The 21,973-nt window shown below is 39.5% G+C and overlaps 1 protein-coding gene across 32 annotated transcripts in view; it reads left to right on the top strand.

Annotated features, from left to right (window-relative positions):
* Window positions 1–21,973, top strand: part of GTDC1 (glycosyltransferase like domain containing 1) — a 187,612-nt gene that overhangs the window by 61,537 nt on the left and 104,102 nt on the right. The window lies entirely within an intron of this gene.

Genomic DNA, 21,973 nt, shown 5'->3' with positions numbered 1-21,973 from the left:
AGTTTTTCTTCTTGCATTGAGTATAAAATATGGGAAATAACCACCGTGCTTTAGAGTTTGACTGTTTGTCTTGCATTGCTAGTCTTTGTAGTCTCCAAGAATGCAAGTATATGGATGCCTGTTTGTGTATAGTGTGTATGTTTAAAATTATCAGGTCAGTTCGGTAAGACTGAAAGTTTTAAACTGTGCTTCACAGGTTAAGTTGAAAGATGGGATAGACGTGAGCACTGCAAACTTCTTCACTTGCCCTGCGAGGTATCTGTTAGCAGGTCTGATTTATCAGTGTCATATTCGGGCTGACCTGGAGGATTAACAGAGCAGTTTTATCTTAACTGTGGTCCGGGTCTGTAGTGTGACGGCAACTGTGGATGTCAATTATGCATTTATGTAAGTGGCAAATTTCTATCAGCTAGAACCTGGCCTGATAAAAGCCGACTATTTAGGTCAACAGATAGCTATCATGTAGTGAGAATCGGTTACTCCAGAACTGAGCTGTCTTTAAACCCAACAATTGCGCTTGGCCTACCTGACGGGCTGAGATGCGGTGAGGTGATTGTATTGAGCAGTGAGAGATCGCGTGGCTGAGCGTCGCGCTCTGGGCGGTAAATAATCGCTCAGTTGACTTTGTACCTTCATGAAGAGAAACTGTGCGTGAGGATGTTTTAGCACAAGCAGCTGCTTTTCAGCAACAGAATGAACTTCAGAAGGGCTCTGAGAACTCCCAAATAATGTGCTGAGTAGCTACAGTTGAGCACTGAGTCTGGTATTTGTTACCAGGAGCAAGCAGACATAGTTGGCTGGCGAAGGAATATGATTTTTCAAGGGTAGATTTTGTGCTATAGAAGGCTGCGTTTGAACAGTGTTACCCAACACAATGTCTAATCCGTTTTGGAATGCATGCTATATAAACGTACACCTTTTCCGTGCTTGCTTCTGGCTTGCATTTAAAATAAGCTACCATCCCAAGCCAAATGTTATAATTAATTTTCCCCGGTTTGTCTTGTGCGAGGCATTTAGCGCCGGCTTTCTATTGCTTTCCTTTTTGCAACAATTTTGTTTTGGAGGAGTGTATATGACAAACTGTTATGTAAATTTGTCTTGTATCGCAACCACATCCTCCAACGCATCGCAATGTTATCTGTGTTCCTTCAAGGTCAGCAGCCCAAGCTGTCCAGCACTAACTGTATTAAACTAATCAGACATCACTCATAGACATACACTTCATTAGTTTAACTTACAGTTACATTGACCTAAGATAACTTAACTTCAATTTGTCAAGTAACCCACGTCTTGGGGGGAGGGAGAGGGAATGACTATAAAAAACCCCACCAAAAACAACCACCCCCCCCCAAAAAAAAAACCCCACCCTCAACCCAGAAGCTTGAAAATTCACTTGAAGTGAATAAACTTGCAATCTGTCATAGACTTATGTGCAAATATAACCTTTACTGACAGCAAATAAATGTGATCTAACCAATAGAGCATCTTAGAGAGGAAAGCTTTTTCTTTGCTGTTGCCGTCCGGGTTTGATCAGACAGAATGAAATAGTCAAAGTTCACAAAGATGGGATGTTTGAGAAAGGGTATGTGCCTTATCCTCATGGGCAGGATAAAATTGTGGGAACAAGGGCTGATGTGACTGGTGAGAGGAAAACTCATTAGAGGTACCTTCTACTTTACTTGCACATTTTTAATGTTTGTTTTGTAATCGAATGTTTAAAGTGTTTTCTTAAATTGAAAGTATAAGTGCATCAGACTACAACCTAACGAGGCTGACTACTCTCTCCTATTAAGAGGAAACGCTGATTAAAATCAACGTTGATTCTTTTATTTCTAGCTTGCTAGTAACCGCTAAATATCAGCTTCCCAAGTAGTAGCTTGTTAAGACAAAATTCTCATTGCAAACTGACCGGAGTGTGTGTTTTGAATTACACGTTTAAATATTTTAACCTTCTCGTGAGTTCATGAGAAATACTACATTTGCATTATTTATAATATTGACATTATTTGTAGAGTAAAAGTTTTCTTTTACAGGCGATTTTCATAACTGTGACGTTTCATAAATACCTTGTTTGTGTTTGTGCATTTTGTAACACAGAAAATTCACAAATACTTTGAGTGCAAACGCTTTTGGTAATGGAGCTGCATTGCTACATTTTTATTTCCAAACTGCTTTGTTTCAAGACGCTGGTTTGCATCAGAAATAATACTAGTGCTAATAAGTCTGGTATACATCTATGCAGCAGTAGTAGATACGTGTTTTAAAAGATACATGCTTTTTTATATATAAGCTGATTATGAGAAGGAAGCAGGTTTGTTAGTTTTTAACTGATGCTCAATGAGTTAAGGAACATTTTAAAAAGTGCTTTTGAAGCAGAGTATACGGTGCAGAATCATAGACGCTAAATTCAGATACTCTGCACTGACCGGAGATTTTATGTGATGTAGCCGCAAATACTTTTATTGCAGAACAGCCGTGTACTCCCTTGAGTAAGAATTAAAGCTGAATTGGTAACAAACAGCACATCCAACGATACTTTTGTGAATCGTGCGACCGATATCTTGGTGTGCGATGACATGATGTTCCTGTGCAGGAACAAGGAGATCTACCCAGGGTTGTCACCCGGAGGAGATGTCCTCGCTCTTCAAGGGGAACATAGGTAGCGATTCTGGAAGGTATCAGAGAGTTAATATTTTATCCGCAACACCGCAGAGATTTATATTTACTCCCAAAATCAAAGGCTGGTTTCTTTGTTTAGAAAAGGTGTTGCTTTTCTGTTTTCGTGGCTTTGTGTCTTAATTTATCTCCTTGAAGGAGCACAGGAGCCCTGATGAGTGGGCAAGATCAGACTCCAACGTCCATAAGGAGAGTTTTTCAAGGTGGCATACTTGGATAGTCAACTTGCAGTGGTCTACTATATTGATGTACAACAGCCATAGAACTGAACAGTTTGAAGAGCTTTCTTAATTGCTATGCAGAGACGCACGTGATTTTTCCCTTAATTGGCAAGAAGGCGTCTGTACAGACGTCGCATTCGGACGAGGGGCCTCATCCTTGTGGTGGCGATTTCCAAATTGCAGCACTTGAAAGGTACTGAAAAAGGGCGGGATTACCGGCTGCTTTCTCTGGACAAGTTTTTTCAAGAGTTACGGAGTTTTGTTATCGTTTGAGGGAATATTATCATCTTCTTTTTGTAAATTAGGAAGGTCCGGCAGAGACGAGACCTGAGGTTGTTGGGGCCTGCAGAGCTGCGGCCTTGTCGGCCTTGTCTCCCAACGTGCCTCAGGCACCTGAAACTCTTCAATAAATATCTGATCTTGTCTAAAGTTGTTTTCCGTAGCCCACAGTGACTATTCAATAATTTTACATTTACATTTTACATTTACAGTTGATATGACACGCTAGACAAAAGTGTTTTACATTTTCGGGACTATCCTCTGCAGAAAGTAATTCAAACCCAAAAAAGTTCGTAGTGTAAGACTTAGATCTTCAAAATGGAGAGACTAAATGTAGCGTAGCTTGCCGTTTGTTTTAATAGCACTGCTAGATTATTTTATATATATATATATATATATATAAATATCATGTGTAACATTCAGTACTGCCCCCCAGGTAGCTGTTCATATGAATAAAGATTTTATTTGCAACAGACTCGAGCCCTGAAATACCCCTAGGGTAAATGCTAGCATATATATAACCCTTGATATTTGACAACTATATTTTAAAGACAAACTCTCTGCTTTATACATTTTACAAAAGAGAAAACAAATCATTGTTTTCAATTAATAGAACTCTGGAAAAAAAAACCCAAAACAACCTGGGGGGCATGGTGTTCAGTAATGCATAGTGTATTCCAAGAGTATATAATGTATATGCGTGGATTTTTTTTTTAAATAACCTGTGAAGACTACTAGATCTAAGAATGTTTCAGATCTGATGCCTTCATTCTGTTCTATAAGGAAAAGAAGTGTGATTGTAGAGTGAATTCTTTACGAACTGATGGACTAATGTCACCTAAATGTCCTCTTAGAAATGGTGATCCTGTGAATTTTAATTCCAATGAGTAACTCTGTGTAAGTATAAGCAGTCCCACAGAAAACAGAACACAGTTGCATGTGTGAGCATTCATAAGTGAGAATACTTGCTGTTTTTTAGACGTTTTCTTTAAAAATATAATACCTGCAAGTCATGTGTCTTGCGGAGGACTTTTGAAGCTGTGAATTGAGGCAAAGCAGGGCAAATTTCAGCCTTTTTGGTAAAGCCGAGTCCGTAGATGCCCATTAGTGCTGAGGACATTTCTGTCTTTTTACATCTTTATGTCAAGTACTGGAAGTGCAGCTTTGTATAATCTACACAGGAACTGCAATTGTTTTTCCCTGCATTAGAGGTCTTCCCAGCATTTGGCCCTATTAATACTCAGGTAAGAAATAAATAAGTTGCATGTGTGAGTAGTGTGTTAGTTAAATAAAAGATGACAGTGTACCTGCAAATTAAAAAAGTAGTTTACCTGATCCCACATTCGTCTTTTTGGCATATTTTATGCTGTTTTCTTCTGTATATAGGTGAACAAGACTTGAATCTCATTTATAGTGTTGACTACTAAGAGAGTGCTCAACGTCATGGCATTTTCAGGTGGGATGTGGCTCAGCTTGTTGGAATTGCTGAATAATTTTCTGCCCAGAGCTGTTCTCAGTTTCACACCATCTCTTTGTTCCTCAGTGTGAGGTTAAGAACTGTGTCTATCTGTGTTTTAGCTCAGATGCAGTAGAACGTGCTCCTAAAGAATAGGCTGAGTCGTCTTGTATACTTTGATTACTCAATATAGGGGGGGTGAAGAAATAATAATAGCCCGTAACCTCTGAAAACAGGGTTCAGGTCTCATCTTTGATTAAAAATATCATATGGGTGTAACTTAATTCTGAAGCTTCACTGATGGGTACAAATAGTGACATCCTTACCTTGCTATAGAGATGTCCAAATGCAGGAATCACAGAAATACTCCGTTTAAAGGGACACAGGAGGGTGCAGGAGATACTACTTAAGCTAAACTTGCATTTTTATTTTATTTTATTTCATTTTAAACAAATCAGTTGAGTTCACCGAGGTTAGTTCACGCGTACCCATTCGTCCTGCCCACGCTTTGCACCCGCTGGTTGGGATCTAGCTTTGCACCGGGGACCAGATGGCCGTCCTAGCGCCGTGTTGAGCCTAAACTAATAAACCCCACCGAGATACGAGACACAGGCACCGTGTACTGAGCTAAAACAACTTGGTGACTTCTGACCAGAGCTGGCTGGTGTCCAGCCAGCTTAAAGTGTAAGCGAAGGGAATATACATCCATATGGAACGGCATGAAGCTCCACCACTTATCACAGATGATGCCCTCCACTTCTGTAGCCCCGGATAATAGAGGGTGTCCCAGCCTGAATTAACGGGTGTGAAATTCTTTCTGAGGGAGAACTTGGAGACCATCTGATGCTGGAAGTACGTAACGTGGGAACATACGTGTAAAAAATGGGGTTTTGTGTGATTCGGGGTTAATATCACCCAAAATCTGTTCTGAAAACTTCTTCTCGCGCAAAGTAAGCTCCTAAGGAAGAGCGTATAACTGAATGTATTAGAGAATGATTTATATCAGAACACTGATATAAAGCAATGCTTTGATAAAGTTAACAGAAGAAAAACGTTGGAATTCTAGAGTTGATTTTAATTGGAAAGATGGAGCAAATAAAGGTAAAAAAAATAAGTGACCCGTTAAAAAATCTGGTCAAAGTTTAACCAAGCTGGTAAAAATAATCCAGTAAAAAACCAAAATGAAGTAATCTGGTAAAAAAATGAATCCAGTAAAAAAAAATAGGTAAAATCGAAGGGCAAAATAATTTCCTATTGAGGATCACAGCACTGCTGTGATTTTTTCTGCTCACAAATAGGCTGCTCAAGTTTACTTTCCAGTCTGATGGAGAGCGGCTGCCTGCAAGTTTTCCTGAAGCTGGGAAGGGAAGCGGGATCTCCTTTGTCCGGCAGATTAATGACCTTGTTGCCACCTCACACAGGGGCCAGAAACAGCGTCCTGGTGCTCCAAGTCCTTGCACAGATTGAAGTGCAAACGTTTTTATTCTTAGGTCTGGCCGCATAAAAACTTGGGGGGAGGAATCCAATAACAACAACAACAAACCCCCTTCTTTTCAGAAACAGGACAAATGATTTCCTAAGTAAACTACCTGAAATTTATTCAGGCAGACAGCGATGTGATCTTAAACATTCACGTTGCATTAATCAACTTTGCCTCAGATAAAATGCTGGCAGATGGTAGCTATTCATTTTCAAAGTGACAGGTTTTCTTTACGTTTCTGTGTGGAAACCCCCACATGCCCGCTTCCCTCCAAAAACTTTACTTGTTTAATTTGCCCAACATGTTTTTTAAAATACAGTCCCGTTATTAGGCAATTTCACAATTTGGGTAGTTGAAAGAGGTTTTTGGATTAATTTATATCTCTCTGCTTTGAAGTCAGTGGAAGTATATATATATATATATATATATATATATGATCTCAAATTTGGCAGGAATAAGATGGGAACGATGCAAACGATGCGAGGAGAGGTGCAGGACCTGGGAGGATGCTGCTTGGGACCGTCGGGGGTTCTATAGAAAGTGCTAATGTGAAATGGCAGTTGTCCATTTGATGTGTAAAAGATTTGCTGAAACTCCAGAAGAACGCTCTGATGAGACAAGGGAAGAACAGCCTGTTTTTCCCAGCCCTAGCATGTGTTTTCCTTTATGCTCTCAAATACTGGGTGAAATCCTTTTTCTTTCTAAAATGAATTTTATGAATCACCTGGAGAATCGATATTTACATTGCCGGCAGTAAAATGTAATGAAATTGTGCGTTATGACTCAGTATTTCTACACTTAGGGCTTTAATGAGTATTTTATCTGTCCCTTTAAATGGTCGCTGGGTATTTATTTTATTTTAGATTAGTTATGGATTACATTTCTATTTCCAAATAAATATATACAGTATTATAAAGAATATGATGCTTTCTACAATTCATTCTCTTTCTGCTCCATAACACTAATTTCATTTTCCAAAGGGAAAGAAACAAAGCTTTTGGTTTGCATCTGATAAAAAGAAGAAATCTTGATTTTATTTCTAATCTTTTTTATTTTCATCTAAGAAGTAAATAACACAAATTTTGTCACATACTTGTTTTGCACATGGTTTAGATTTATAGCTTTATATTCCGGTGTTATAAATAACTAGCTTTCTTAATGAGGACTCACAGCTTGGCTGCATTTTGTGAATTGAGGTATAATGAACAGAAATTTAAGTTATGCAAACTGTTTAGTTTCTAGTCAACAACAAACCGAGAACTGTTACCTGGTTACCTCTAGTTACATTTAGTTACCTGGTTCACCCTGAGAGTGTAGAACCCTGGATTTTAAATTCTGTATTATTTTAAATTCTATAATCACTGTAGAAAATGTGCTCAAGGGTGTTTTCTGGTTTTAGCTCCTTGATTCCCTTGGGATTACAACTGTATACAGAATTCTAGCATGCGTATGATACCTCTTAAGAAGTAACGTGGCTTGATAAGGTTGTGGAGAGGTGGTAGAACGAAGCGATGCTCCATGGGCAGTGTCCACACAACATGTTATTTAAAGGAGTTTTATTGCAGACTTGACTTAAGGCCTGAATGTCCTCAAGACGAGGTTGGAGTCCATTAAATGCTCTCCAAGAGCATCATCTTCTGCTGCAGTTTCATCTGAAGGGATCCAGTTCATGGTCATGGAGACCAGTCTGGTGTGAGCTGGGGCACACTGGGTGAGGGTGGTTGTGAGAGTTGCTTTGTAGATGCTCCTGTATCTCAAACTGAAATACTAATCTAAATGGACCCATAAAGTACTTGATTGTGTGGTTTATGGTGTAATTTCTTCCCTAAACACACGAACGTACAGGTAGGCTGTAGCTGGATTACAATCTATATGCCAAGTCATGGTGTGATGGAAAGAGTTTAATTTAAATGGATTTCTGACTCCCCCCAAACCACAGTTTGCTCAATTCATTTGTTCTTCCTCCTCTTCCCTCTTACGCTACTCAGCCCAAGTATCTCAGGAACGAGACCTGTTATTGATGTGCTTTGAATCATTAGAAGGTTAATTCATCCTCGCTTGAAAAATTAAAAAAAATATTGACAATCTGTGTGAATTTTGCCTGTTAGTTTGGATATCTTTGACAAATACAAAGGAACCAAAAGCCTTTTGTTGTTTCTCATCTTTCTATAATGAAGATTTTTGCAATCTTCTGGTTCTCGTCTCTGTCCGTTGTCCTTGGCTTTTCCTTCCTCCCTCCTGCACATACATTCTGATGGTCCATTTTAAAGAATGCTTTTCATTTCAAAGCACTTTTAAAAATTACTGTATATGTTCATAACCTTACCTATTTGTTCATGTTTTTTTGTTTTAGCTCTATTAATTTCCATTTCACTTGTTGTGCACTGGAACTTATATTTCTAATAGTAACGTGAAGAATGAGTGAAGGAAACAGCAGCGGACACAACAGCAAAAGCAAATCTGTGATTTTCTTTTGTAGAAGAATTTACACCTGTTTTACATCATTGTTTCTAATAGTTATTATAATTAAAGGTGTATCTAGAGTGGGCCTCTCTCACCAGTTTTCCCTGATGTCACTACTTAAATTGTTTAATGATTTATCAAAAAGTTTTTTAAACATTGTAAATTATTGTAAGTAAAACAATAGGAACTTTATTTCACCTTTATTTTTTGTTGCAGTTAAGCAGTGTTCCTACTATGAGGTTTTTTAACTTTGAGTGATGGTATATTTTTTTAACATAACATTCTGCATACAATGAAGATATTTGTCTATTTGGAATATGGAAAAATCTGCGTGGAATTAAGTATTCTGTAATAACGTGAAAATTTTGGATGCATATAATACTATATATATTATATAAGGAAGAATTAAAAAAAATTGAAGGGGAGTAATTTGAGAACATCTGCAATTTTTTATTTATGTAAGAGAATATCCCATTTTTAATTAAAGATGGAATTTAAGAATGATAAATAGGCCCATTATCTAGCAGTAGTTAGTTTGCAGGCGTTTTCTCCCCTCCTGTTCTGCAGAGAGCTGCAGGTTTGACTGTGCCTTTGGCTTTTGTGAGCAAAATGCATTTCCTCCTCGTGACAGAGTAGTTGTAACTCACTAAGCACGGAACAGTTACCGTGCAGAGACATCTCTGTGTTTAAGCCCCGAGGAACAGAATTACTTTAAATTGTGCATATGGAGAAATTTCCTGATAATCAATTTTATTAAAAACATAACAGCTAAAAATTCTATTTGCCAAATGAATTTGGAGAAATAGTGGTAAGGATACTCAACTTAAGCGAGGAGAGGAATTTTGGAGGAAATTGTAATGAAGTAGTTAATATTTTACTTTATTTTTTTTTAGAGTGAAACGATTCCTAAATTAACTCCGAAGGAGAATTTCTCTTGCTGTAGCTATACTGTAATAAATTGTAGTTGAGCCAAAATAAGATGTTATTTCTGAAGGCAGCGTGCTACATCGTACCGCTCACAGTGCCAGACGTAGCTTCTGTCTGCCTTGTAGCCATTGACAAAAAAGGGAACGTGTGCTTTAGGCCTGGTTTACTGCAGGGATGTCCACTTCATCCTGACACAGGCTGACGCTCATGTTGGAGGTTAATACATGGGTGAAGGTTTTAATTAGTTGTAGAGGTTCTCTAAAAACAGCCTGTTTTGCCATATTGGACAAGTTTGTGAAGCTTTTTGGTCTTTGGTAGTAGACCGACCTTTTCCTTGTTAGTTCTTTATTTCTTTTTTGACTTTAGCCCTTAAATTACTTCTTCATGCTATCCTCACCCTAGATTACAGTCAGTTCTGAATTATTGTTGCATCTACAAGTCTTATCTGTGTGGTGTCGAGATATCAGTCAAGAGGCCTATATGGAAGAGGACTTGGTTACAGAGCCCTCATAGCTGTCTGCTCTAGACTCTTGTGTTACCATCTACTCAACACAAGTCGTGCTTGCTCGAGTGAGGTTTAATGCTGGCCTTGCAAAAGATCTTGTGGCCCCAGACCAATTTGGAATCAGATTTCGGTGTTTCCCATGCCTGTTGAACCATTCGGATCTGAAGCGCATTAAGCCAAGATTGCAGGTCTTGCCCAAGAAGACCGAAGCTCTCTAGGCAGAGGGAGTAGTTAAAGAATGGAAAAAAGCAGAGTCTAGTGTAAATATTCAAAATTGCATCATGATTTAGAAATAATAAAACCTATGTTTTCTGCCTTTTTTTTTTAACACGAAGCAGAGAAGCTGGAGAGTGGTCTTACACTGAATTAATACTCAAAATGGTGTAAATAGACTGGAAAATACTTGTATATATTTTTGGATATCAATACAGAAAAAATCTAGTTTTTCACGTGCCATGGTATGAGTGGAGTATACATTCAGTATTAAAAAGTAGGCATCTATACTTTTAAAATACCACTTTCCAATGTTCACAGTTGTTTGAAGGTCATTGACATGGTGGTCGCACGGGGTCTCTGGGCTTCAGACATCTATGAGGACAATATTTATGGTGTCTCTGTATTTCCCGTCATTAACAGGCATTTTTCAAGGGACTGTTCCTAGATTATTTTTTGCAGGTGGCTCTTAAGTTTTCTTAGATTGGAAATAAGTGAAGGGTATAATAGTTTTCCTGTGCCTTCAAGAGGTCCATTGGTGGATGATGAGACCAGTGTGTTCAGAGCGTGGATGGAGACGGAGTACGTCTGAGTGAGCGGGGTGAATGAGTTGGTGGCAAGGAGGGAGTTTGAGATACTTGTGTGCTTCCTGCATTTTGAAGCGGTATAAAGGATATTCCAGCTGTTGAGATGAAGCTCAGCAGCTGCTCTGCAAACTCCTCTAACAAAACAGGGCCCTGAATTTTCTTTATCTTCTTTATCTTTATCTTCTTTCCACAGGTGTTGCTGGGGCTCTGCATTTCTCTTAGCTGGCAATCTTTGAATTACGTGGTCAATATATAGTAATAATGAGAATCTTTCTCACTGGGTAAGACTTGGAGATAATATTGTCACCTATAGAATTGCTGGGTACATACTAAGCTTCTGAATCACGAAGAGGAAGGTACAAAACCCATGTGCACAAACCAAATGCTTTGTAGTGGTGAAAAACAGCTACGCATCCATGCTCTGGTCTGTTAGAGGATCATTGTGGTATTATATTTGCCTTCCTATTATCTCTAGCTCACTTTTCCACAGTGTATTTTGGTCCGTAAATATATATATACTTTATTTTTTGCTTCCCAAGACATGCTGTGGAATTTAAAACTGTAACTTCATTAACTCTTGCATGTAATATCTCTAATTTTCTCTTTAAAATGCAGAGGGATTTGTAGTGCGAGGAGTGGTGTATTTAAGGTAGAATATTCCATGCTTTTGCAGATGGGCACTATTACACGCCAGAGCAGCCTTCTGACCGTGGAGCCCAACCACGCTTGTTCTATTAGCTGTACTTCAGAAGTATTTGTTCAGTTTTTTCCTCAGATGGATAACCAATATGGAACATTCTGTCCACAGAAGTCTTATTAAAGAGGTTAGAGCATCCTGCTAATTAGGAAAAACTAATTAGGCAGATTGCGCCTGTAACCAGAATTTTATATTTTAATGGATTTTGAAATGTGGTATACTCATTTTTCCTATTGTAAAATGCACTTTCCTTTTAAATGTCTGGAAATGGTCTTCTTGAGGAAATTATGTACCGACAGTAAGAAAGCAGTAATATTTTAATTTTTGAATTCATTAAATAAACCGTAGCAGAGTATACGCTATAAAATTGATGAAATCATTAAGCTGCACCAGCTCCTTACTGTTTTGTTACCTTCCTTTTGGAAGAGTTGGATTAAGTTGGTATGAAAAAACAATCTAGTTTGCGCTTGTGTTCAAATTAGGCTTAGATGGTACACAAAGTTCACAAATTACTTTTTGGCTACTTCAAGCTAAAATGCATTGGCCACTGTTCCACTGGGGCTTGGGAAGTTTTATTGTGTTTAAAGCTGGATCCAACCCGTTTGCGAATGCTATTGCAGCATTGCTACAGACTTTTGGTCTCAAAGGTGAAAAATAAGCCCATTTTCAGTTTGGGGAAGGACCTGAAGGCAAAACTATGAGGATTGGGTGGGTTTTCATGGTTCGCATCTTAATTCCTGGTAGGTACAAATGACCCAACGCTGAGGCTTTGCCTTTTTTACAAGGTTCCATGTGGAAAGCAAGGGATGTTTGTGGCTGAGGAGAAAAAGTCTGATTTGAGGTACACTTAAAAATATGTATATTTAAGATTTCTCCTTAATGTCTACTTCTGAAGTTTGCTTTGTTTGTTGTTTTCTTTTTTCAGCTATGCTGTGCTACAAACTTTAATTAGTCTTAACCTTTTTTCAGGCTTGTCATTCCGCATTTTGCAAAATGCTTTGGCTTGCGGAGAAGCCGCGTAGCCGGGAGCTGCGGGCAGTGACCTGCAGTCTGTCTCAGGACCATCCTCTGAGATGTAATTCAAGATACAGATGTTGAAATCGGTGAGACGAGGTTGGCGGCCATCTGGAAGGCGGCCATCTGCTCCTTCCTGCAGGAGCACAGAGCGATGCGTCTGGAGGTCCCTGCCCCTTCTTGTCACAACCCCAGTCAAGACGATTCAGGATTGAGTCTTTGAAGCCTGATTTGTGAATGTCGGGCTGCCAAGGACTCGGCACTTAGTGATGAAAGGGAAAAATGGACAAATACTTCTAGACATGTAAGATTTAGAAATAAGCTGTATAAAGGGACCTTTTTGCAGCCTTTCTGTACTGAAAAGGGGGCCTATGAGAAAGGTGGGGACAGACTTTTCAGCAGGGCCTGCTACAACAGGACAAGGGGTGATGGTTTTAAACTAAAGGAGGGAGATTCAACTGGACATAAGGAAGGAAATTTTTACAGTGAGGGTGGTGAGAGCCTGGCCCAGGTTGGCCAGAGAGGTGGTGGCTGAACCATCCCTGGAGACATCCCAGGCCAGGCTGGACGGGGCTCTGAGCACCCTGAGCTGGTGAAGATATCCCTGCTCATGGCAGGGGGGGCACTGGATGGGTTTTGAAGGTCCCTTCAACCCAAACTATTCTATGAAAGGGACTTCAGTAAAGCACTCAGGCTTAAAATCGTATAGCTTAGGTCTAGAAATGTGAAAGAAGAATCACAGAATCCCAGCATGTCAGGGATTGGAAGGGACCTGGAAAGCTCATCCAGTCCAACCCCCCGCCGGAGCAGGAACACCCAGATGAGGTTACACAGGAAGGTGTCCAGGCGGGTTGGAATGTCTGCAGAGAAGGAGACTCCACAACCCCCCTGGGCAGCCTGGGCCAGGCTCTGCCACCCTCACTGGGAAGAAGTTTCTTCTCAAATTTAAGTGGAACCTTTTGTGTTCCAGTTTGAACCCATTACCCCTTGTCATACCTATCATTGGTTGTCACTGAGAAGAGCCTGGCTCCATCCTCCTGACACTCACCCTTTATATATTTATAACCATTAATGAGGTCACCCCTCAGTCTCCTCTTGTCCAGCTCCAGAGCCCCAGCTCCCTCAGCCTTTCCTCACACGGGAGATGCTCCACTCCCTTCAGCATCTTTGTTGCCCTGCGCTGGAAACCACATAGCAAAGGGAGTTGCAGCTTGCTATGCTAACTTGTAGAAAATGGGCAATAATGCCCCATCAGGGCATGGGCCTTATTAATTATTTTGTTAACACACTGGGAAATATATGCAGGAAATATGTAGTTTGTACTGTGTGAAAGCAGAACTGTGCGTACAAGGGCTGGACTAATTAGTTCTGGTCCACTTAAAGGAAAGCCTTCCTACCTCCAGTCTTAGAAGGCTGAAAAGAAGTCAGAAGTATTGCAAAGACTTGTTTTTGTGCTGTCAGCCTCCAGCACCACGAGACCTTCTGTATTTGCTGGTGTGTCAGCTCTGGCTTTGGTGACTCAGATTTGAGTTGAGCATCTGTGATGACTTGTAGATTCACTCCCTTCCATGCTCCTGCCGTTTAGTCTTCAACCTGAAATCTGGGACTACCACCAACCAGACGAGTCTGGGTAGTTAGCGTGATGTCATGTCTCTCAAGCAGTTTATGGAACAGGGGTGAAATTTATGGCAATAAATATTTTAGATGGTTTTTGTTTCGCTTCCTAAGGAGAAGAGTTTCCTTAGGTGAGAGGTTATTTTGCAAGCAACTCTGCTTTATGATGTACCGATGGTTTTAGTACATAGGAAGCTTCTCTCCCTTCAGTGTCATGGGTTGAAATTGATACTTGCACTTAATAGCTTTGCAGATTCTTGTTTAATTACTGGTCATTCTTCTGAAGTGGATGACTCATTTAGCCTTCAGCGATCAGAGGTGTTCTTGGCCCTTCCTATAACTCTACACATACATATTTTTGCTCCCAAGAGCCACAAGAATGCCTATTTTTTTCTCTTGCATGTCTCATTTCCAAAGATAATATAGAGAAAGGGATCTGAGAGGGGTATGTAATGGGAAAAGGGGGATAGTGAACAAACTTGCGTTGATCCAGGTGGCTGTTGGTGCGCATGTGAACGCTGCCCGTTCAGTTCTTGCCTGCCTGGACGTGCTTGCCTCTTTCTTATGGGTTGTGCTATTATTAATACTGTTGCTGCTATTAATACATTACTATAATACATCCATAATTTATTATATCTAGAAGTCTGTACTTCTATATTGATATTTCAAATTAGGAGGCTATTTAATTCTGACGGTGGGATAGCATTTCAGATGATACAGGTATGTTGCTTTGGTAGTATTTGGTCTTTATTGTGAAATCTGTATGAAAAAAATAATGATTTCTTTTTGATTGCCAACATATTCGGGGTGAGAAGTGACTTCTCTTCCTTCTGCCCCAGCTCTACCCCTACACCCTCTGGATTTTTCATGCTGTGTCCTTGCTGAAGACTCCAGGTTAGTTTGTCTTGGCTTTCCACGCCCCTTAAATTTCTATGTTTTGCCATGTTCTTTTAAACTATTTCTGGTTTAACTTTCACCAGCTTTTCTTCCGGATATTTCAGGCTGTGACATTGCACATGTCCTGGTAGAGGCCCATTGCAGAAATATAGGCTTTGAATTCACCAGCAGACAGGCATTTCTACATCAAGAGCCAGCACTCGGTCTTGTTGCATTGAGATCTAAATAAATTTGCATTGATCTCAAGAAATATGGATGTTTTGAACCTTGACTTCCTAATGCTTCACAGTCGGCTGTTGTTTTTTCCCCCCCTGCTTTGTCAAGCAGGATAACAGTAGTAAGACCATGAGCTGATTACTCCCTGTATTAGATAATAATTTCTTAATGTGGGAGGGATATTAAGAGGCAAAGATGAGAGCGCTCTTGGAAGACTCTTTATGGAATAAGGCTTAAGCATCCCTGTAAATAGGATGCACGTTCGCTTTCGTGCTGAGTCAGACACAGCTTAGCTCTTGCAGGACAAATGTGCGAACAGCCAGGACAAAAGTCAAGAAGGTCTTAGAAAACACTGGCAAAACGTATGGTGACTCTTCTATCTTTAAAAATTGTCGTTATTCCCATGATGCGTTGTCACCCTTGGATTTTAGGTGGAGTTTGATTAAAGACCAGCCCTGGTTCTGTCTAGAAGTGTCTCTGTGAAGTGCTTGTTGTTTCCACACCTCATGTGTTTGTCTTAATGATGTGCAGGTGGCAAATAATTATGAGTTTGACTTAAAGTTTAAAAACCTGCAGGTGTTTTGAGTATCTACGGGAGGCAAAGTGTGAAGAGGCTGTTGGGATGATGAGCAGGAGCTCAGGAGGGTTGTTGGGTGTCCTGCTGCTGGAAAGCCAATGCATCAATGGGCAACGAAATCGGGTTCTTCTTCAGGGCAACCTGGATCATCTTTAGAAATGGAATGCCTGTTTTTCAATGAAAAGACAGTTCATTTGACTGATGGTTTATTTTCCTCCACCAATGACATTTGAAAAAGAAACCAGGGGGTTTTGGGATGGTTTGTTGAAGTCTCTTCCATAATGTGAAAATAGGGTTTTATTAATTGCAGTTAGCTTTGTAAGATGGGATGTAGGAAAAAATATTTTCTTGGTGTTTATTTTTTGTTTGGCTGGGATTTTTTTAGAAAAGCTTCTTCTGGTTTATGTGACTAAATGCACAAGAAGATGCTGCAAGTCTAGTTTGTATTTTACGGAGTGCTCTGGAGTTATAATAACCCAGGGGGTGGTTGTGAGAGGGACGGTTATAGTAGGAAGAATAGTAATGATTTCCTTTTTTTTTCTAGAGTGCTGAATTGGATTTGTGTGAAGTTTTTAGGAGATTAAGGTTGATCTGCAATAGTGTATATAGTATAGCATATAGTATGAACGGTTTTGTTCTTCTAATTTCAATCACTAGACTTTAACAACTCTCCTGTCACTCCCAGCAGCTTTTCATAGAAACGTTTCCCCCCAGTTCAATATTTTTAAGATGTTTTAATTATGGAAGTCCTCAAAATTAAGATTATTTTTTTTCCATATGAGTTTGTGTTTTACCCGAGTGGCACTTGCCCATTTTGGATTATTTTCTGCCTTGGAATATTACGTGATTTCTTGTTCAAGTGAACGCCAAGCTGATGTATGACACGCTTGAGATGGTATTGAGCAGAGCACAGTTGCAGAATTGCAGTGCTAATTCTTTTACATCTCAAACTTGCAAAAACCTAAAGAAGGGGTGAAAACAACAAAAAACAAACAACAAAAAGGATTAAAAAAAGCAAACAAACTGTAACAGGCAGCTGAAGAAAAGCATGAGGGGAAACCTTGAAAAATTACAGGGAAATTTCCATAACAGATACACTCGTAATGCTGGTTTAATAATGATTTCCTGTCATGAAGTATTTTTATCATTTGCTGGCTCTCTGACGTGGCATTCTATTGAACGTTTTTGAGAGCCATGTTTTAATCAGATTAAGCTCGAGGAAACCGATAGGTATCTGTTTGGCTCACGACTTCTGCTTCTGTTTCTCATTTAGTCACAAGACTATTGTTGCTGGAATCTTTTAAACCCCCTTTTGCTTCCACTTGCGGCCGCTCACGGTGTGCGAGCCCCGAGCTTTCGTGCCAGGGATTTTCATGATATACGTGCATTATGGAATTATTTTGCAAATTAAAGAAGACCGATACAAACTGTGTCTTTTCCTCATGTGATTAAATAGCTAAAAATAGCTGCCTATTTTTAGTTTCAAGCGTGGCGATGTTTCTTAGGAACAAAGTGTGCTAGGAAAGGCTGATCGTGAATAGTTGTACTTATGTGAAACAAAAATGCTTAATAAACCCATGGACGTTCTTGCATCGTTTTATATACTGTGCAACACTAATCACGCTTCCCATGCAAGAGATATACTGAAAATACAGTATAAATACTTACTTTAGCTTCGATATTTTTGTGTTCTTTGGTCCTTCTATTTAAAGACAACAGAAAAGTTTGTAGGCAAAATGCTTCTTTATGTTTTCTGATATTGTGCCTGTCCTGCAAATTTGGGAAACGACCAAAATAATTTAAAAAGCTACGTAATATTTGAGATTATTAGTTTTGCTTGGATAGGAGTGAAATTAGCACCTCATTCAGTGGTCTCAGCATCTTGGAGCGTGGGGGAGGACCAGCAAACCGGGCTTTTAAGTAGCTCCGTCTATACTTGTTTACGTAATTTCCAGAGCAAAAAGCATGTATTAAATTTCTAATGACCTCTTCTGTCTAGTGCAAATACGGAGCTTTGCCCGCACAGCAGAGACGATATTCAACAGCTTGGTTTGCATCGGATCTTCATTCGGACGGTTATTTATTTGATTGTCGTGCCAGCAAACTGCGAGCCTCGGAATTAATAAAGGTTATTAGTTGCTTTCCATAATAAAATTAGCTGACCTTTAAATAGGAGCATTATACGGGTGATCTCTAAGTGGAAAAATGACAGAATGCATTTTTAATATGGTAGCCATCTCGATTACTAAATTTCACAGTCACAATATAGAAAGTACATGTTGTGACAAAATGTGTATATTCGCAGACAACAATGGAATTTTTTGTATCCAAGACAGAATTTAACCCCTCGGGTCACAGTTTCTGCCACTTCTTGTATTCGGTTACACTCGAACAATACGGAAAAATGAAGACGCAACTTGGTTTTCTGATAAGGAACGTCCTTTGGAAGCGACGGCGGTGGGAGTGTTCTGTGGGTTTTATTAAGCCTGATGATCTGCGGATTCCGTGAGTGCTCGAACGGGCTCGGGTCGCTCTCAGGGATACATGATGTACGCAGTTCACTGCATCACCGTGCTATCAGTTATTCCAAATTCATTAATCTGGATTTATCAACCATTTTAAAGAGCGGCTTGCTGTAAAATACAACATTGCACGTGAAATTTCTACGCACAACTTTTGCTTTTAGGTTGGAAACAGGATGCAACTCATTTCCAAACTAGCTATTCAAGCAAAATTTCTTCATTGTTTTTCTTGCACTGTCGCGGAGTTTGTACCAGATAATGACATTATTAATTTTGCCGTTATCTAGAAATGATCCTATAAAGGCTTTAACGCGAACTCTGTGTTTTTATTGTTATTTTTGAAAGTTTGAAAATACACGCAATGATGATATTGTGGCTTGGATTTGAGCTGAACTCCAGTTCAGCAGCACAAGCAAGCCTGTAGTTTTTCAGATTTTGACTGGGTCTTATAACATTTGTTGAAATCCTTACAAGATATTCATCTATTTGTAGCATCATATAGGTCTGTCTCCCCATCTGTCTCTGTTTTTCATGACAACGAGGCTCTGGTACATTTTTTTTCCCACTTTAGTACTTATTCATTGAAACCCACTGTAATGCCGTTGCTGTCGTAGTTATTTGTCCAACAGCTTTTATTGATCATTTGTGATAAAATACAAGATTTCTTCACAGGGAGAAATTTTAACCAGCAATGAGTGAATTTGGTTTAATTAGATTTAGTTTTATACGGTAGAAGTAATGTAATGAGAAGCCTTTTATGTACCATTAAATAAATAGCGTAATGTGGTGCCAAAATGTAAGGAACACTGAAAAAAATATATATTCTTGCCGAATTATTTTCTGCTCGGCCATATTTATTAATGAATTCCTACAACTTTTATATTTGAAAAGGTTCAGATTCCCTCCAAATAAATCCTGATTTAACAGGATATCCCTGAGACTTTCCCCACACCCCCCCCCCGGTATTGGCAGCCTGACTAAAATAGGCTCATCTGGTTTAACTAAAGATCTTTGCGTTACTTGGCGGTGGTTTCTTTTGTACGTGGTGCTTCGAGCCCATTGAAGCTCCAGCGGTCCAGGAAATGCAAATCATGCAAATCATCCTCGCGCTGACGATGTACAGTGGCGTGATGGAGCCGCGGTACGTATGGCTCGTGGGCCGACCACATGAAAGCAAAGCGTTTAAAGACCAGATGAGCCCAAGCTGGGTTAAGTTAGACTTATGTGTGAGCTTCAAAGCTTGGAGAATAGCATCCCTTTTTAAAAATAAATTTATTTTATTAATAACACCTGCGCCGCCGAGTTCTTAAACGGTGAGAACATGTATAGATGGACGTTACGTTAAATATATTTAAATCAGAAGGGCAAAATTATGTTGGTTTTTTTTTTGTGGAAGTTCAGGTGGAAATAGAACCGCGGTCTAATGCGCTGCAAGAAAAGCCCAGTTTGTGTTTGTTGCACATAAAAGCCCAACTCTTCTCTGCCTTTCAGGTAAAAATGAAAATAAATGGGAGATAAAAGGGGATTTTGTCGGTGCAGAGGGTTAAGAACAGGCTTTCTGTGAGTGCTTGTGAATGGAGAGAAGAGAGAGGTTGAATGCTGGCTGCTGCAAATTTCTCGGTAATTCAGGGAAATCCTACTTTTTTTTATATTTTAATACTTCTGAAGAACTCATTCGATAGTTTTGGGCCTGAGCCCTCGTTGTCTTGTGTAACTCTGAACCTCAAAGGTGAAGTGGTTGGGATTGCAGCTGGGGGGCCACCCCAGAATTCACCCGACGACTCGTGTGAGGTGGCCGTGCAAAAACCACCTGCAAAACTTCAGGTCATGGGTAAAAATCACTAATAGAATAATAAGCATTTTTCATATGAAATTTGCAGTAAAAAAGCAGCATTTAGTGTATTTTTAAAGACATGATTGTCTCGTGCCATGGGTGATACTCAACATGGGTGGCTCTCTTGCTTCTAGCAGGAGTCTTATTTCTAAGGAGGTTTGTTTTTTTTTTTTACAGCCCTCATTCGCTTTTCTTTGGTGTTTTGATGTTTTTAAAAGTTGAGATTCATTCAAATAATGTAACATGACACAAAGCTGGAAAATGTCAATCTTGAGCCGTTTCTGTGTAATCTTGTTTAATTTTTCCTTGAAACAGTAGCCCTGAGGAGGTCGATGGAGGGACCGGTCAGGATGCTGCTCTGTATCACCCTGATGGATGGAATTTTGGCTTTGATATTCTTTACTAGTTCACTACTCCTCCTTCTTTTGGTACTTTTTACCACTATCTGTAGTGATTTATCCACACACAGGAGGAAGGAAGAAATTAAGTTTTTATACTGATTTTTTTTCTTTCCCATCAAGTCAATCATAGAATGTCCTGAGTTGGAGGGACCCACAAGCATCATCGAGTCCAACTCGTGTTCCTGCACAGGACAACCCCACAGGTCACACCGTTTGTCTGAGGGGTTCTGTGTCAAATGTATATTTGTTTTGAAAAACGCTAATTACATTCCTTTCTTTAGTATCATATATGAAGAGGAGCTTGCGGAGGAGGTTGGGTTCAGTTGATGCCTGAATAGTTAAGTTCCTTCCTTCTGTGTGATTTGTTTGTTCATCTCTTAAGAAATAAAGGTGAGTGAGGGGATGACATCCTGAAAATCATCACAAGATGCTGGGGAAAGGAACATGCTAAATAAATACTGTTTTCCTAAGCCAGTTTGTAGTCATCCCTTATGGGGAATATTCATGAGACTTCTCCTGGGCATTCGTTTATACGTCCAGCACACACTTGGTATTTTAGCAGAAGCAGGAATTTAAATCGTAGATAATATTAAATTATCTTTTATGCTCAGTGCAAGAAATGCCGAGATGCGGGAGCGCACAGAGAAAGCAGAAAAGAAATCTTACTGCTCGTATCTATAATAATTTAATGTAATTTAATATCCATTTCAGCATTTGACAGGAAGTAAAGATTACTTAAATATTTGTCCCTGCGAACACAGGGCTGTGTAAAGATCTTTGACTTTTAAAGTTAATTTGTTTCTTCCAACAACATATAGAGATATATACAGAAAATTAATCCCATATGATTGTACAGCTACCAGTGCTGCAGAACTTTTTTGGGCGTAATTTCCAAAGAACATCACAGGTCATGTTGACAAACAGCTTGGCTAAAGTTTCCTTTTCTGGAGCCCTGGAAGGTTTTATGTTTAGTCCAAGGGCATTGCTGGAAAAAATTGGTTTATTTGGAGACTTTGACCCAAACTGTTTCCCTTTGCTTGGTTTTTGCAGGTGGGAAAGCCTGTCACCAGCCAGCTCAATCAGATCTTTTAGCATTCTGTGCCAATGGATGCACAATCATTTCCCAGTAACAAATTAAGTGTGTCTCATATATCTGGGTGTGTGCATGTGCACAAGCATAGATGTGTATATAGGTACTATCTGTGCTGGAAAATATGCCTAAAAATAATAGATCGCCATATACAGTCTCAAAAAGATATTTTATTTGGGGACATCTGTGAGGTACTGTGGTGAGTAGGGTCCATGTGTATGTAAACAGTGACGTGATTAAATAGGAGCTGATTAAATCACTACATTGTGACACTTATCGTCAGCTCTGGCCTGGGCTCCTGATA

Source organism: Streptopelia decaocto (genome assembly GCF_964273445.1).
Source record: "Streptopelia decaocto genome assembly, chromosome: 6".
Lineage (NCBI taxonomy): Eukaryota > Metazoa > Chordata > Aves > Columbiformes > Columbidae > Streptopelia > Streptopelia decaocto.
This window is presented reverse-complemented; position numbering and strand designations above follow the sequence as displayed.